Source organism: Etheostoma cragini, chromosome 20, assembly GCF_013103735.1.
Source record: "Etheostoma cragini isolate CJK2018 chromosome 20, CSU_Ecrag_1.0, whole genome shotgun sequence".
Lineage (NCBI taxonomy): Eukaryota > Metazoa > Chordata > Actinopteri > Perciformes > Percidae > Etheostoma > Etheostoma cragini.
This window is the reverse complement of record NC_048426.1, coordinates 21,035,506-21,052,656: the sequence shown is the minus strand read 5'-3', so window position 1 is coordinate 21,052,656 and position 17,151 is coordinate 21,035,506. Positions and strand designations below refer to the sequence as shown.

General features: G+C 39.5%; 1 long non-coding RNA gene across 1 annotated transcript; it reads right to left on the bottom strand.

Moving 5' to 3' along the window:
• Window positions 1-11,379: 11,379 nt before the first annotated feature.
• Window positions 11,380-16,872, bottom strand: LOC117935348. The gene is made up of 3 exons (XR_004654740.1): window positions 16,749-16,872; window positions 14,762-14,763; window positions 11,380-11,390 (listed from the first exon to the last, which is right to left on the bottom strand). It is a non-coding gene; the product is annotated as an uncharacterized LOC117935348 (long non-coding RNA).
• Window positions 16,873-17,151: the final 279 nt, after the last annotated feature.

Sequence of the window (17,151 nt, the reverse complement as noted above, 5' to 3'; positions counted from 1 at the left end):
TAACATTTGCAAACTAGAACTAAACACAAAGTCCAGCAGAAGCTATTGGGAATGCCATTACTTTTGCAGGTGCTGTATTTGGTCAAAGTACTGGTGCTGATGAAATGAATGAAATGTTAACAGAAACAGAAAGTTTCGATGTGTACATCTTCATTAAGAATTTTAGAATTGAAAATCTTTATAGTTTGGCTGAGATATGCTTTGCAAAATAAAGTACTGTACACACAAGTTGCATACCTTGAATATGCCTTTAAGAGCCACAGTAAATCTGTGATGTTTTATTTCTGATTGATGGTTTTCAGTCTACCATCTGTGATTTACTCTGCACCACCTCTTCTAAGAATCACAAAAACATGCTCAAATCACTCCTATTCATCAGCTTCTAATAAAGAAATCTCACAGATGATAACATACAATGAACAGAAGTGCCTCATCTTCAAACACCACAGAACTTCACACTGGTGAAGAGATTGAACAAAAACATCATAAGTCAGATTGTATATCTCTTCTTTGATTTGGCTTTCATAGCTTGTTTTGCACTGTGCAGAAAAGGGGCTCAGTTCTACTTTTATTACTGAACGCCCTATAATCACATTTTTGATGCAAGGTGATATGAGCTGCAAAACCCTGGTCATGTATTTCAATTCAGGGGAGTTTATCCTGGCTTCAGTTCTGGCTGGCAAAGAGTGCACGAGATGAAGAAATTAAAAAAGGGGAGCCGGGGCAATAGAATTAGGCAGAGAGTGTGACATACGGAGGAGCCTAACATTGTGAGAAATTCTATGCATGTAGAAGAGGGAAGAACAGTGAATGACTAAAGGCCTGCTCATACCTAACCACACGTACAAGATGGTTTGTTACACAGAACCATCCGAAAAGCCGTCTTTGGAAACTGTTTGGAAAAGGGCAAGCACTTTCAAAACATTACCTGGCATGTGGTTGGATGAACTATCTGTCTATCACGTCCACCATTGTTTTGTACAAACACACACACTTAAACCACGCCTGTGCTGCCAGTATCTCCTCACATAACACATTGTCAGTCCCATTGCGTCAAAATTGCTACACACTTGGTCAGGTGCCTTTGGCATTTTCAATTGGTGCAAAACGTCTCCTTTAGCGTTTAGCCCTCAGACGTCATATTTACTGTAGATGCAGTACGTTGGGACTCTTGGCTTCTCTTTTTAACGTTCTGTGATGGGACATACAATTAACTGAAATGCGACACAAGAACGGGACAGTTAGGTTCAGGAATAGATCGTTGGTTGAGTTACAAAACATATGTTTCAGTGACAAGAACGTGACACAAACGGGGCACAAACCCTGATCTCCTGGGTGAAAGTCCGGTGTTGTTTGACCGGTCCACCACCCCAACCAACCTCCTTAAGCGGCATTTCGGTCATTCATATTACTCACTACCATTGTTGCTCTTGATACTACATCATTTTACAGTCAAGCTACTGCTATGTAATATGGATGCTAAAGCGTGATTTTGTTTTGTTGAATTTTGACCAATTAACTGTATTTTAATAGTTGTGAGAGAGAACTGGTTGCCTCAGAAGACACTGATTGGTTTGGTTAGCTGGTAGTTTATTGATCGTCTCATCTGACTCGAATAAATATATTTCCCAAAATGTTGAACTCTTCATTTCAATGAGGAAGCTGATTCTATGTAGTTCTTAACTTCATTTCAAACTGTAATAGCTTAGCGGACGACCTCCGCCAGTTTACATTGCAATGCCCAGATGATGATTAATTACATCCCAAGATGCAGTTTCCGGCCAAATGATTGTCTGGTTGCTTCTAAAAATGACCACATGTTTCTCTCAGTTGTGATTTCCCGTCAGCTGAGCAGAAGCAGGGGGTGGGTGCTGCTGAGAAGAGTGCTCGGAGATAAAGGTTACATGGGAGCCAACAAAATGGCAAAAGCCAGTCTGTTTAGCTATGTTGGGGATTTTCAGTGTAGCACTTCTGGGAGAGATGACTTTCCACTGTTTATGAAACACCCTGCCAAGCCTGGCAACAGACAATGTACTGCAGAGATGTGATATGTACAATAATGGAAGGAAATCAAGCCTGGACTCCCCCCCACCCCCACCCCACCCCCTCGGCTTTGAAAACACTACAGGGGAGATGTTAACTGAAATGTCTTTCTACTCCAAGGTCAACACTTTGTTGCAAAGAGACAATAAGGATGTAGACTCATTTGCCCTCTGTTTTGACACAGACACTGTTATGAGAAGCTTACTAAGGTGAAACGAATAAACGAAAAGAAAAGACATTTTGGCAATTAACTTATGTAACTCTGCAGCTCTTTGACGAAAAAGGTTTTTTGTAGCGCCTTTTAGATGAAGGTCCCTCAGATCATTAATGTGCTTTCACGTCACTTAATGAAATCATCTCAATGGGTCTTCCTCTCCTTATTTGAATGCCCCCTGTATTCAATTCACATATCTATTAGAGCATGTAATGAAAGCAAAAAAATTATCTGAATTTGTGTTGTGATTCACAAAATTGAATTAATCATCGTGAGAAATGAAATGGACAGGTGCACAGCACTGTATACACATACCAATGAGTCACATCTTATACAGGGGTGCACAGGTGAAATGTGTTTCATTGATGTGTTTGTTATCTGATCTTGTGAGGTCCTCAAGGTTGCCCACACAACATTTATATTATCTCCTAGATGAATGAAATGCCAGAAAGTCACTTTGAGTATGATGGGAAGCTGTAGCAGTGAAGGCAGTGTAATCTGCCACCTTGACACAAGGCAACAGATGTACAAATGTATACATTTTAATTTCTTTAAAGAGATAGAAGCTGAGGTCAGCCCTTGTGTCACGTTAAGGAAGTGACAAGCTCTGAAATGTAAGTTGTGCCCATTCATTTGTAAAATGTATTCACATCTCAACTCAAGCCTAGCACAGACTGCACAGTTCTATGATTTGCCTATCCAAGAGTTTTCTTCTGCTCTGAGGCCAACATCTGTTGTTGCATCTGTGTCACTGGGCTTGTCCGAGATGGATGGCAAAGGAGCGATTGAGACTACATCGCTGGAAGTTGCTGTAGTTGGCCCAGGATTTAAAGATGTGGGATAAAAACATTTCAAAGTGCATCTGTAGAGAGAAGTATGTGACGGTTAAGTACCAAATGACATAAAGTAATGAAGGCTGATGGTAGAAACTGGCTAATAATAGCATCTATGCAACATTGCCTGTAACATTCTAAACACAACAGTAACAACATCCAGCATTCATGAGCAAAACATGTTCACTTATCCCACATAATGAAAAATAAAACCTGCTACAAATGATAGGAGAGATTCTATATTTTTCTTACTGTGTGCATTCATGAAAAAACACTGCTAAACAGATTGCATATAGAGAAAACAGTACCATATGATAAAAAAGATTGGTCTAAGGGAAATGTATACACACAGTAGATAATATAATATAAAGATTAGAGCAACAATTCAGATGTGTGATGTCATGCAGTTAAATAAAAAAAAGTGGTCTATGACCAGACAGGGAGTGAGTCAGTCAGAGGGAATTTGGGTTTGTATATGTGTGATGGTAACATCAACTGTGCACATACAGCATGGCGGTGTGTGTGCGTGTGTGTGTGTGTGTGTGTGTGTGTGTACACGTGTACCTGTATATGCACGCATTACTTCACACAGAGATAGATGTGATGCAACGTTTGCGAAACCTTTTTCCAGACTTCTTCAAACAAGCCAGTGTAGGATTTCTCGCTCTAATACACCATTCAAGGGTATTTGATGTGAAGCCCCCCCTCACTCCTCCACTTGCTAGGACTGACTCCAGCTCTGATGACACTGAAAGAAACGTCTGCACTGTTGTTGTATTTTCACTTCCTGGCAATGTAGAATGTCTTAATACTAGTTCCTGTGAGCTCTTGCTTTTCACTTGCTGGCAGAGATTTTATTGTTTAATGAATTTGTTGTTTTATACCATATATGTGATTTGACAATTACCTTCTGTTCCATATACTTTTACTTTCTCTTAAGGGACCATTTTGAATATATGCTCATTGCTTCCTGAGATGAGAAGATCAACATCAATCTCATCTCCTTGCATTAAATACAGAGCTGTGATAAAGACCTGGCAAGCCTAGCTAGCATGGAGACAAGAAACAAAAGGGAACTACTAGTTCAAAATTCCAATAACATTTCCAAAGCTGACTCTTTAACACATTGTATCACATTTGCGTGCACCTCCTCGATTATTGGTCTGTTGCAGATGTTGTGTTGCAACAGCTCCATGCATGTCCAACATTCCTCCATATTACCCGTGCCCAGATCTCCCAACTCCCAGGCTCCTAGAGATGTTGCTCGAACTACAGATTGTCCTTCCGCATATAGACACGAAGAGCATAGAAGCTGATTGAGAGAGAAGCCGCCGCCCCTCTCTCTTAAACTCTGACCAAACTGAGATTAAACTGGAAAACTAGACAGGGCTGATCAAACAAGAGCCCAAATCTGTATCACCTACTTCTTGTCTCACATGTTTTTAGATACATATTTTAGTGCACTGTGTGTCTGTAACATAAGATCGTTTGTTACCAGCGGTCATGTTGATTCTGTTACGTGTTCGCATCACACCATCACCCACCAGCGGGAGCATTTATATCAGTTCAGTGTGGCGCAGTGCATTTATAGGTTTTCTACCTTCAGGTTTTCTACCGACAGGCCAGTTTTATGGAAAGACCCTTAAAAAATACTTATTTAATGTTGGGGCTGCTATGTCTGCCAGATTTGTGCTTGTGTGTGTGTGTGTGTGTGTGTGTGTGTGTTTTTATACTTGCCAATAACTCCGGTGATTGGCAAGTACATTCAGGGTGCCATTTTTGCATCAATGCGTGGGATCTCCCTCTTTGTGGTCTACATATCCCTGTCTCTGCTGAATTTTATCCCCGGTTGGAAAGAACTTTATCCCCCCCTCAAAGTCATCAATTCTACTTCACTATTAGACCATATGTGATATATCTAAAATAGGAATATTTAAACTAAGTAAAGCGCTGTAAGGTGAACACTTGATACTGATAGAAGGATAAAATCCGAGCTGCAGTTGCGTATAAATAGAACCAGTGTTTAAGAGCTATGGAGCTCCGGCCACCAGCGGCAGTTGTTTGGCTGGCCAGGTGACGGTCCTTTCACGGGCCATGGTAGTTCAGCCAGAAGAAGTGAGCGTAATGTGCTGATGACAGTTAAGTTTAGGCACCAAAAAGACTGGTTAAGTTTAGGAAAAATATGGTTGTTTAAAACTGAGAAACGAACGAGCGTTTCCTGGGTGAACGTATTGTTTTCGCTGCCAAGTGTTTTGGCATGGCTGGCCAAGTGGCACTATATCCATGCTATTGAAAGTGGGGGCTTCATTTTCTTTTCTTTTGTTGTTCATGATCAAAAAATACATCCCCCCCTTCTGTTACACAGATGTCCAGGGAAAAATACAGTGCATACATAGCCTGTTTGTTTAGATAAAAACTCTACAGCGCACCTACACACACACACACACACACACACCAGTAGCGTGTGAGATCAGTATTGGTTCTCTCATTTCAGTTCCAAGAAAGAAAGCTTATAAATAGACAACTGGCCCCTCATGACCCTGGGATCACCTTTACTGACCCCCCGAAAATTAATTAGTTCTTTCTGTTATGAAGTATCATGTGCCCCATCACCTCTGACATTAAAATGCTAAGTTCATGTTTATCATAAAAACAGCACAGCAGAAAATATTCCACATTCATTAGGAAACCCAGGTTCAGCTATTAATATACCAAAAATATATCAGGGGAACATTTATATAAATATAATATTATATATATATATAAGTTTGACTATACAAACTTACATTCCATCTCTCATAATCACAGATGTGCATTACATTCATAGGCTAGGCAGACCGTTAAAATGGAACTGTGGCCTCCTGACTATGAGAATCAACATCTGATTTTCTTCTCTTCATAGATTCAGACTTATTTAAACTGTTTTAATTACAATTTTGATGGGCATTGCAAACTCCTCATTATCTCCCACATAGGCATCTAACTAATTGCGAGGGAATTCAACATTTGGTCCTGTTGTTTAAGAGGCAAATATTTATGATTCACACATTTTAAATATTAATTAACTTACACTTCGAGCACACTGCTTGATTAGATAACTCTGAGCTTTTATTTTAATTGTACAATGACTTAATTTTTTTCACTGACATTACTCGGCTCTTAACAAGACTGTTACATTCAGAAATAGAAATAAAGTGTGTGTTAATCAGGTTTATAAAACTGCTTTGTACGTCCTGGTGCAGAACTAAATCCTCTCCTTGATTTTTAAACTCTGGTGGATTTACAAGGACTATGAATTGCTTCTCAGATCTCTGCTGGATAAATCCAGACAGCTCGCTAGACTGTCTGTCCAATCTGACTTTTCTGTTGCACGGCTATAACAACTTTTGAAGATGCACATGTTCCACCCAAAACATGTTTTGCAGAGGCACCGCGGTTCTTCCTGGTGCTTAGTGCCGCCCACAATGGTGATCGGTTTAAAGAAGTGTCAATAAACCAGAGCACGGTTTTCTCCAATCCCAGAATGCTGTGTGGACTCGCCAGACTCTCCTCTGCAGCGCTGTGGAAGAAGGTCTGGCAAATGTTTCCAGGTGATTAGTACAGTATGGACCTTATAAAACAGAATAAGAGCTTTTGAGAAAGGGTGCCAGCATGATGAAGCTTGTTATATTCAACTCCCAAAGAGAACCAGTAGAGCTTTGTGAACCTAAAATCAACTTTAGGATTTTGAGAGACCCTTGTCGAGCGTATTGAACTTTCCTCTGAATGCCTTCCGTTTGCTTTCACACACACACACACACAGCAGTGAAACGTAAGTAGTCAAAGCATGTATTGTACCTTTTGCTTTGTGTGCACACTATACATTGGGTTTTTGTAATAGCCCAGACAATGACAAATGGTCACCAACTGCTGATTTTGCTGCTGATGATCCTCAAGCGCAATTTGTTCAGAATGATCCAAAAATCAGTAAGTCTGTCCAAGTATATAGATATTTACCTCAATCAATGATTATGTAGCTTTTAAAGTAAGGTACATTAGTATTCTGGAGTGCACATAACCTGAAGGCAAAACACACAGCCAAGGAAAAGATTTCAGTCAAAATGGTGCTTCTGAAGCATGTAAAAACATAGTTGTGACTGAAATAATAATAAGCTTACAGTTTGGGTGAGACTTCATGCGACTCATACCTGCAGAAGGGAGTAACACAGACACACATAAAATTACTTTTTTTATATTTAGAAGACTTGTATTGGGAATCAATAGTTCTTATTTTGAGGATTAATGGAACTAAATCTTTTTTTCTTTTTCTTTTTTATCTCAGACTAAGGCAATACCACATATGGAGGCCCCTACAACTGACAAAAAGCAGTAAAATGCTATAAGACATTTCAAAAATAATGACTGAATGTAACTCAAGACATGACAAAACAAGACTACTGGTTTTATGTAATAGTATGTTTTCACATGAAGCGTAAACGTAAAAGTATCTTCATCAAAGACGCAACGGTAATGGGATATATTTTGTCACAGCCTACTTTATATTTTTTGGAAGTGTATGCTTTAATGTCTCTTTCCTCCTAATCTCAATCTAAAGTAATTTTTGCTGACTCTTTTGCTAAGCATTAGCTTGCCAGCTAAACTGCTTTCCTTTTACAAGTTTATGCAGTGATGCAACAGCAATATGAAGTACAGTTAATGGATGATTGTATAAAACGTATATTAGTTATATGAAAAACATCAGCCTACTTTAGATTAAGATTTGAAAATGGTAATTATAAAATAAGAATAGGGAAAATTGGAAATTGAAATGCTGTTGATGTACATTGATGTTAAAATGTTCACAGGTTGGCAGGACGTCTTTCGCTGTACGTTGTGTTGGTAAATGTGAGTTGATCGAGTCACACACGTCTCGTCTTCATATCAGAATCAAGGAAATTCTTTTAAACCCTTCTCACTCCCACTTGGTCTGTGACTGCACAGGGGACTGTTGGGATTGTCGCAAGTGATATAAATGCAATAGGGGGCCCCAACTGTCAATCAATGTCTCCCAGTGATGCAGGCCCTTGATTGGTCTGGGCCCATAAGCAACTGCGTACCCTGCTTACCGATAGTTATGTGTCTGAATCACTCAATTCTCCTTAGCTATCTGCCAATCTGACAGGTTGACCAACCAATTGCAAAATGTTTAATTTCAGGCCCCGCCCCCACCCTTCGTCCACACAATTGCTAGTAGCCAAGGAGAACACGGAGAATTAAAAAAACATGATGTACCATTCAAAAGAGGAAATTATCTTCATTAGAGCTTCTGCATAGGAAGGTCACCGGACGACACAATCTTCTGAACCCAGCCATAAATTCATTCAATGGCAGAAATATAAATGTTTATGAAATCAGGATGCATTATCACATGTGAACCACTGTTACACTTTCATATAGTCTTGACGTAGCTTTTGACCATATGCAGAGGCATTTTTTCCTCTTTATGAAATTTAAGCTATAGCGTAACCTTTCTCCATATTTCGATAATTGAACAGCTGTCAGGAAGCTGATGCAATACTGGCAAGTCTTAAAGCTTCCTTTGCCTTTTCCACAATCACTTGTCAGAAAAGATATTTATAAAATGACACTTCACACAATACAGCTGCTTTAAATTCTGAGTTAATTTACTTCAGCCTGTTCTCTGATCAGTCAGGTCCTGTGTGAAGTATTATCATCCTTCTGCATTGGGTTCCATGTGTACTTTTTTTCCTGCAAATATTTGACCTTCAGAATAAAGACGGGCCTAAACTGAACAAATTGCCTGTGTAAATGAAATACGGCATTATCTCGTATTACCTGAACTGTTTGGTTTGAGTACTGATGGGTGCTAATTATCACAGAGTGTTATGAAAAAAATTTTGAGAAATGAAAAGTGTGTCATCATTTGCAATTAACGATGAGCCCTTGAGTGACTTGACAATGCAAAAAAAGCACAGAACCATTTTTCTTGATCAAAGACAGCATCCACAGCTTGTCCCTTGGAAATCTCTGACGCTGTATTCAATTTCTCAGGTTAGGTCTGACTTTTCTGTTCTTAGGGTAGACTTAACTTTAACTGAGAACTCAGCTGTAAAAATTTCTGAAATTCAAATGAAGAGACTATTGCTCAGTGCATGGCTATACTTTAACAGAGAAAGTTTGCAAAAATCTTTTTCTTGTTGTCAACTCATCCAATGAAAAGCCAGAAACCAACAATAAATTGATTCTTATAAATAATAATTACTTTCTGTGTATCCAAAGCCTGATGTCTTTTCTCTTTCTGCCATCCATATTGTATTATAAAACACATCAATGAGCCACAACGTTACATTGGGTGACATGTTCATTACTACGAACCCTACACTGTTTGTTTGACTCAAACCCTGCTGCCGAACCAGTGCAACTCACTGGTGTAACAAATGTGCATTATTCTGCAACCACAAATAAAACACTTTGTTTCTGCTTGAGCCGTGTTTCCTTAAAAGCTCAGTGCTTAGCAGTTTTTTTATTTTTAGGTTGTACCAGAATAGGTTTACACTTTTTCATTTTCAAAAAACACCATATTTTTGTTGTACATCCTATTGCTGCAGATCCTGTTTTCACATTGTTAAGGTCCCGATTTTAGCTACAGAGTGAGACATCCCACTTATTTACTATCTTTGTTGGGAGTCGCACATACCGAGTTGATGGGTAACATCAGCTAGCTACTGTTTATACAACTTTGGTCAGTACAAGGCAGGATTACTGGGAGATTTCTTCTGAATGAGGGCACACAGTGGAATACCTGCAGAACAGGGACATGGAAGTCGTTCTTTTGGAGATTATGAGGAACTAGTGTATGTTGTGGCAGGGTTTTCTCATTGAGAATGCGTTAGCATGCTAGCACTAGCATGCTACGGTTAGTCACCTCGTCTCGGCTAGGTACGTAGAAAGCCATAAAGATTTTGAACAGCTCACCTGTAAACTGAAGGCCGAAACTTGTATCCCACTCAAAACAGCATGGGTATTTGTTTATGTCCATGGCTGTATGCGTATGAAAGCCCCAGAGACTCAAAATAACACCCAAATCCAAGAAAATTTTTTTTAAAGTACCCATATTTTTTTTCATAATATGGGTACTTTAGTTTTTACATTAACGTTGGATCAAATTAGAATGGATAACAGGATAGGAGTTACTCATTCAGCTCCTAAGTTCCTTTTAGCTCGATGGAGCAATTTATCATATTTTAGTCTTTAGTCTATATCAACAATGTTTCATTTCTGGGGTTGTTCAGGTGCCTCTGGAAAAAAAAGTTAGCGACTTGCTGGTGAACATAGTGGTGACATTTAGCAGCTAAAGGGCAGTCAGGAGCAGATAACTACGTATTGAACAAAAAATGTAGATACAAACTCTTAAGGACATTTTAAAGGTCCCATGGCATGGTGCTCTTTGGATGCTTTTATTTAAGCCTTGGTGGTCCCCTACTACCACATCTGAAGTCTCTTTCCAAAATTCAACCTTGGTGCAGAGTCCCACAAAGAATTTACATTAGGACGTGCCATTTCTTAGTCTGTAGCTATTGAGGAAAAGTGGCGGGGGGCAAGGTGGAGAGTGGGGGTGTAGCCTTGACCAACTGCCACTTTGCTCGTTTGAAAGCCTTGATGTCTAACTCTTTCTCATGGGTGGGCCAAATTCTCCGGGCGGGCAAAGCAGAGAAAGGGAAGGTAAACTTGCCCCTTATGACCTCACAAGGGGATCAAAGACGGTGCATCTGAGCTTTCATTTTCTCAAAGGCAGAGGAGGATACTCAGGATTAGGTTTACACCATTATTTATCGTTATCACCATTTCTAGCTACTGGGGAACCGTAGGCAGGCTGGGGGAACTCATATTAATTTAAAAAAACTCATCTTTTTAAATTTTCAGGCCACGAGACCTTTAAGTCAGTGTAGCATCCCATCACTCATAGTAAGAAGGTTTTCATGGCCTTTAAAGATTAACACCTTCAGGGATTGAATAGATCTGGGGCTGGGTATGCCTGTGAGTATTGAGACAGATTAACGCATCATTGGTTTTAGTCCTTTCCTGGGGTTTGGTGAAAATAGGAAAATTATAGAATAACAGCCTCATCTTTTAGATGTCAAATATGTGAAACTGAGTACAGATCGTTTTAAAGGCTAAGTAGAATCACATACTGTCCCAATTCAATTCATGGATCACCTTTTAGCTCAAGTGTCGTCTGTAGTTGCCATCCCAGTGCAGGTGCTTTCCACACACCTTTGAATGGCACCTGCTAACAGATGCTGCTGTTATCTGCTCAGAGATAACACTGTGAGAGAAGTGACAATGCCCTGGGACTAGCCTGTCAACTTCAGGAACATCAAAGGTCCTGTCAACCGACTGTGGCTCTCTAGCCGTGACAGAACGCAATCCCGTGAGAAAGGAGGAGGACGAGATTTAATGAGGAGCTCTTTGACATATAAAAAGATGAAAACCAATTATCACCTTCAAGATTTGTCACCTCAAAAAGACCTCTACATTATCACATTTAAGGAGTTAAATTGTTTGAACTTTTACAGTTTGGGATATGCTTTTTTTTTTCAAGCCAACATGATTGGATGTTTGGTGTGAGCAAGTATGTTTGTGTGTGCCTGCTCTGAAAGGGATACTCACTCTGTTGTTTTTATTATTTGGTCGACATAAGGATCCAAGGAAAAAAACGTACTTTAGTAGATTTTCAGGTTTATCTGAGTTGCACAAAGCAATCCTGCTGTGACAGAAAGAAAGCTTTAAATTGAGGTTAGTACTTTACTTTCAAAGCCCAAGAAAGCAGGAACGACATTGTTTATTGTGGCCTGCAACGTTTGGATGACTAGGTTAGATGCTTTCATTTACACAGACTAGTACATGAGTGGAAATGTGTTTTGAATTATTCCAGAGAATATGTGTCTGTGTTTATGTTTACATATTTTCATAGCAGGCAGGGTGAGATATAATAGAGGCATTATCACAGCAGCTTTTTAGAAACACAGGCTTGTTAAAGCAATCAACGCTGAAGTGAAAACAATGTATGTGTTAGGGTTTGGTTGTTTTTTCTTGTCTTATTGTGGTAGTCTGTTTTCCTGTCTTAATTTCTTAGCCAAGTTATCGGTCTTGTCTTGGGATTGTGTTATTTTTGGTCTTGTTTTCTAAATGTTCTGTTTTATCCTGTTCATGTTGTGTTTAATGTCTCAGTCCTTGGTCGCTCTCTTGTTGTAGTTTCTGTCTTGTGGTCTCTTGAGTGTCTTGTACATGTTCTGTTTCCTGTTTTATTGTGAAAGTCTTGTTTTCTCTGCCGTCTTTTTTACTTCCTGGCTTATTTTTCCCGCTTTTGTGATTGTCTGATGTCTTTCCCCTGTTTCCCAGCCCTTGCTTCACCTGCCTCTTGTTACCTCGTTACCCTCTGCATCCCTCCTGTTGTCCTTGGGTCAAATTCAACCCCTTTTACAAATTTCCATATCTGAAATATGGGTTTCTTTTTCACCAAATTACCACAAAAAATGGATTGGATTCCATACAACGCTCTTTGCAAATACAATTTTTACTTTAATTCCCGACTTAACTCATCTGTACGTTTCTCTGATCTTAACTATTAGTCAAAATAATTTATAAACTCTAATTTTTCAACTCAAATATTAGGTATTATCCTATGTAAATGAGGGTTATTGACCGTGCATTTCAAAATGGACTGTAAAACCAGTGGTTATAAGGGGGTGTTAGTGAAAACAAAAAAAAAGTCTGAAAAAGGGAGAAAAATGTAAAATGACGACACAATGGTATTTCTTCTTGGTGTTCCCCTTGTCCGTTGTCAGATCATTGTAGTGTTACTGTGTGTGTTTTTCTCCTGTGTGGACAGCTGGTTCATGTTAGTGTTCCTGCTTTTTACTTGAACTTTTTTTTTGGTTCCCGTTTTTTCCTGCTTGTTTCCAGGACTCCATGACTTTTGTTTTTGTGCATTTCTGGGTTTACTAAATCATCTAAACTTTCTTTGGTTCCTGCCTCTGCATTTTGGGTCTACCATTCACCAACCTCCCGTAACAGAATGTGTTCAAAATATGGTATTGGTATATTTTTAAATTATATCATTGAAATATTAAATGTGGTTTTGATAACAATATAATCCGACCCCCCCCCCCGAAGCAATCTTATAAATCCAATACAGGCCATCTACCCAGCCCTGCAGACAGACACGCAACTAATTTCTAGCATTTAGCAGCCAAAGAGCCAGATATTTCTCTCAGTGATTGGCAGAGACTTAAAAAGAGCCACTGGGCGAGTAAACATTTGACTTAAATTGCATCGGATGACACCAATGTTGCTCTGTGTCAGCTGAATGTGTAAAAGAAAACCGTTAAAGTTGATTTCACATAATCACCAGATGAAGTTGATATTTCTTTGATAATATGTCGATATTGTGTTTACAGTTCTGCAGTCCCCAGGTACCCAAAGAAATCAATCACTACTGGTTTAGAAATTCATATAACCCTGTATAATTGATTTTGTCCAGCTATTGTTAGAGCCCAAGGATGATGATCCTACTCCTTGGTCAGGAGATATATCTTCACCACCAGTCAACACTCCAGGACCATGTATCTCAAAAACAAATTAAGTAACCTTGCCAACATTCCACGAAATTGACAGTAGAAATGTATGATGCCCATTAAATGACATTTCATGTCTGTGGTGACCTCTGAACCTTTCCTGAGCCACCCCTGCCTTGTAGCATTGGAACATTGATGAATCTTCATGCCTTTATAGACAGGCAGTGGCATTTGCTCGAGACGGAGAGAGCATGCGGAACACCGTGGGGGGGTGGAGGACGGCATAAGTTCGGCGGATGCCCTCAGTGATGACTTGCTTTAAGGTCAACAGGACACAGTGGTTTTGTTTTATGTGATCGTCTTAACTCTCCTGTCAGTTTACTTTTATTTTGTGAAAGTATTTTGTTTTTGCTATCCGTAATTTAGTTTAATTTTGTAACACTATTTTACCGGATTGGCCTTACTTAGGGTGAACTATAAATACCCCATCTTTTCAACATCATCTCCAACTCACCTTGTGTGTTTTCACCTGCTCACGACTACTTGCTACATCTACCCACAGCACTTATCATAAGTTAATATCCGTCAATTAATTCCTTACAACACAAAATGTTCTATGCAGCACAGTGGGGTGTTCAGGGTTAAGATTATTATGTTGATATTACATATGTTTTGAGAAGTGGGACAATTTTGAATAGTAAGTATAATAAATGACCATTTTCATTCCAGCAAAGGGGGACGTCCATTCTGTCAAGAATATTCTCTCATGTACATCATTAGCATTTATTGAGTTACCAATGACAGTAACTGACAGAAGTTTTGACAGCATACTGTCATGCCCTTCTTAATAAACATCAGCCGTCTAGTCTGCCATTATAACTGTCTTGGGGCTTTACATCACCTGTCTTGAACAGCTCCTGCAGAAATTAAGGGGAGTTAATATTGCAGTGTAAGTAATTACATATGTACACCCACATATAGTCTTTAATTACTCCATGGGATGCAAATAAGTGAATCTGAAATTACATAATGTGAAACCATATTTTAGGAGCTCCCTGAATGCCCCGGGAGGAGTATCTAATGTACGTGTTAACGGCTTGGGGTTTGTGGCTGAAATGCTTCAATCGATTTGTTCCACGTGACATTTATTGCCATTATGTGTTAATGAAGAAAAAAGCCCTGTGGACTTGCTTGGTTTGTTATTTCTTATATTAATGAGCTCCATTTTGCAGACATGCAGATTGAAAGTGAACTCATAAACCCAAAATGATCAACCCAGAGACGCTTGGCCACAGCGTTTCTCCTTCATGGTTTCAGCACAGTTACAGTAGTTTAGGACTTGTGTTGCACTGATGGCACCACATACCTGGTGGCTGCCTCCGTGTCTTCCCATCAACTCTAGCCTACAAACAACCCAATTTACATTAATGTAATCCTTCATAAAGTCTTGGCCAGTTTGTCAGTTCTGCATTTTCATTTTTAAGTTCATCAGCTTGGTGAGTAAAGGGAACTTTTCCATTTGGGCCTGTATTCATTTAAAGGCAATTCACAAGCTATTTCAATAAAACATACTAACTATTTATTATTCACTTTATGGAAAATTGACAGAAAAAGACCAGAAACAAAGATCCTTGTAAGGGGACTAAACTAGGCTTAGCGCTTACATGGATTCATCGCAACCCATATGTTCAGCTAATGGAACAAATGGTTTGGTGTGAACACCTGCTGTATTAGTGGATGACTGTGGCAAGTGGCTCACAGCACACTGGGTTTCTCTATTCTTACAATACATATTCCATTTTATTTGGCTTTTGAAATGTCACACCGACAACAGCCATGCTGGTTTGTTTTGATGCTCCTGAAATAGAACCGGCCCAGTCAAACAGTTTGAAACTCCTAGAATACCTATTTACAACACTAAAAAAGGAATTTGAGCATCTGAAAAGAACAGATGAATGATACTTTAAGTAAGTACCTGTCAGCAGCATCTGTAAGTTGTTCCTTTATTCCTTGGCAGGCAATGCTTTTTAGCTAATTACCTAACCTTTCCAATCATTAAGCTTATAACAATGACTGGAAACAGTGAATGATAGCTGGCCTGCGTTGTCCAAAAAAAACAAAATACTTTCACCAGTGCCTAGTTAGCTACATCTTGTTTGTGCTATTGAGGTAGCCGACAGGGGCTAACTGGGCGACTGCCTGGAAAGCCCTGTCTCCCATCGTAGATAGTTTGGTCCCTTGGTTGGAGCAGGCGATAGGTGGAGATGGAGGAGCGGAAGTTTCGTGAGGTGGTATGTGGGGTGAGGAGTACACTGAGGTAGGTAGGGGCAGTTCCATGAATGCACTGGTGGGTAAGTAGACAGATTTTGTATTGAATTCTTTGTTTAATGGGCAGCCAGTGGAGGGATTCCAGGACCGAGGTGATATGATCATATTTGCGCCTCCTCGTCAGGACCCGCCAGGACGAAACCAAACCAACTACATAAAAACGCTGCAAATACAGAAATTATGCAAAAACAAAACCACACAAACCCCAAAAACCAATGCAACAAAATAACGCTGCATCCAGAGTTCACAACAGACGTTCTCTAGGCCTCTAGGGGGAGCGCTAAGGGGATCAGTTGGATTTTTTTATCCTACGGAGAGAGAGAGAGAGAGAGAGAGAGAGAGAGAGAGAGAGAGAGAGAGAGAGAGAGAGAGAGAGAGAGAGAAGGCAGCAACAATGGGCCAGGACACGTTTAATCTCAGAATGGTGTGAAACGGTGTGCAACTGCTTTGACGTCATAGACTGTAAATATTAAAGTCTATGTCCGAGATGTCAGGTCACAGGTGATAATTAATCAGCAGAGACGAGTCTGTAAACTCATGGTAATAAAACATTTCAAACTGCATAAGCGTTGACGTTTGTTTAAGCCATATTACATGAGAGGGTTTAATTTCAAGGTCCAAAAGGCACATCCAGTGTAGGCTTCCTCAAGTGTAATATTGTGATTATACAACAACGGTTACCAACAAAATAAGTGATCAATCTGTAGTCATACTGTGAAGCAATTCACTCTTGAAATACAAAAAACAAACAACTCCCTCCCTGTAAGCCAGCCAATTTGAGCTATAGCTCTAGAGACCGTGGGATTTATCAAACTGAATAAATCCCTCCCACACATATAAACACAAAACTGCTAACTCCATCGTGTTGTATTAAGACATCTGCAGAAAAAGTTATTATACTCATTTGCATGATTAACTGTACTGTTTAGTTAAAAAACATCCAAAACACCAAAGCACATATCGGACCAGAAGCAAGCTTTTATTTTGGAAAGTTGGGGACGGCACAAAGACAGGAGCATGGATTGTCTATATACAGGCCAAAAGTTTGGAACCACCTTCTCAGTCAATGCATTTTCTTCATTTTCATGACTATTTACATTGTAGATTATCACTGAAGACATCAAAACTTTGAATGAACACACATTGAATTATGTAC